Source organism: Neoarius graeffei, chromosome 26 (assembly GCF_027579695.1).
Source record: "Neoarius graeffei isolate fNeoGra1 chromosome 26, fNeoGra1.pri, whole genome shotgun sequence".
NCBI lineage: Eukaryota > Metazoa > Chordata > Actinopteri > Siluriformes > Ariidae > Neoarius > Neoarius graeffei.
Window position 1 is genome coordinate 55,873,065 of NC_083594.1, and position 2,051 is coordinate 55,875,115.

Here is a 2,051-nt window from a genome sequence, read left to right on the forward strand (position 1 = left end):
GAATCTCAGGGACTCTCAGGTAACCTCAGGGAATCTCAGGTAACCTCAAGGAACCTAAGGTAATCTCAGGTAATCTCAGGTAACCTCAGGGAATCTCAGGAACCTCAGGGACTCTCAGGAAATCTCAGGTAAACTCAGGGAATCTCAGGAAATATCAGGGAACCTCATGTAACCTCAGGGAATCTCAGGTAACCTCAGGGAATCTCAGGAAATCTCAGGGAATCTCAGGGAATCACAGGTAACCTCAGGGAATCTCAGGTAACCTCAGGGAATCTCAGATAACCTCAGGGAATTTCAGCGAATCTCAGGTAACCTCAGGGAAACTCAGAAAATCTCAGGGAATCTCAGGTAACCTCAGGGAATCTCAGGGAACCTCAGGGAATCTCAGGTCACCTCAGGGAATCTCAGGGACTCTCAGGAAACCTCAGGGAAACTCAGAAAATCTCAAGGAATCTCAGGTCACCTCAGGGAATCTCAGGGAACCTCAGGGAATCTCAGGTAACCGAAGGGAATCTCAGGGAAACTCAGGGAACCTCAGGGAACCTCAGGTAACCTCAGGGAATCTCAGGTAACCTCAGAAAATCTCAGGTAACCTCAGGGAATCTCAGCTAACTGAAGGGAATCTCAGGGAAACTCAGGGAACCTCAGGTAACCTCAGGGAATCTCATGGAACCAAAGGGAATCTCAGGTAACCTCAGGGAATCTCAGGGAACCTCAGGGAATCTCAGGGAACCTCAGGGAAGCTCAAGGAATCTCAGCAAATCTCAGGTAACCTCAGGGAATCTCAGGTAACCTCAAGGAACCTAAGGTAACCTCAGGGAATCTCAGGGAACCTCAGGGAATCTCAGGGAACCTCAGGGAAGCTCAAGGAATCTCAGCAAATCTCGGGAACCTCAGGGACTCTCAGGAAATCTCAGGTAAACTCAGGGAATCTCAGCGAATATCAGGGACTTTCAGGGAAAATCAAAGAATCTCAGGGAATCTCAAGTAACCTCAGGGAATCTCAGGAAATCTCAGGGAATCTCAGGTAACCTCAGGTAACCTCAGGGAATCTCAGGAACCTCAGGGACTCTCAGGAAATCTCAGGTAACCTCAGGTAATCTCAAGGACTTTCAGGGAAAATCAAAGAATCTCAGGTAACCTCAGGGAATCTCAGGGAATCTCAGGTAACCTCAGGGAATCTCAGGAAATCTCAGGGAACCTCATGTAACCTCAGGGAACCACAGGTAACCTCAGGGAACCTCAGGGAATGTAAGGGAATCTCAGGTAACATTAGTGAATCTCAGGTAACCTCAGGGAATCACAGGTAACCTCAGGTAACCTCAGGGAAACTCAGGGAACCTCAGGGAATCTCAGGGAGTCTCAGAGAATCTCAGGGAACATCAATGAATCTCAGGTAACCTCAGGGAATCTCAGGGAACCTCAGGGAACCAAAGGGAATCTCAGGTAACCTCAGGGAATCTCAGGTAACCTCAGGGAAGCTCAAGGAATCTCAGTAAATCTCAGGTAGCCTCAGGGAATCTCAGGTAACCTCAAGGAACCTAAGGTAACCTCAGGGAATCTCAGGAACATCAGAGGTTCTCAGGAAATCTCAGGTAACCTCAGGGAATCTCAGGTAACCTCAGGGAAGCTCAAGGAATCTCAGTAAATCTCAGGTAGCCTCAGGGAATCTCAGGTAACCTCAAGGAACCTAAGGTAACTTCAGGGAATCTCAGGAACATCAGAGATTCTCAGGAAATCTCAGGTAACCTCAGGGAATCTAAGGAAATCTCAAGGAATCTCAGGTAACCTCAGGGAATCTCAGGTAACCTCAGGAAATCTCAGGGAACCTCAGGGAATCTCAGGGAACCTCAGGGAATCTCAGAGAATCTCTGGTAACCTCAGGGAATCTCAGCTAACCTCAGGGAACTTCAGGGAATCTCATGCAACCTCAGGGAATCTCAGGGAACCTCAGGGAATCTCAGGGAACCTCAGGGAACCTCAGACAATGTAAGGTAACCTCAGGGAACCTCAGGGAATCTCAGGTAACCTCATGGAATCTCAGGGAACCT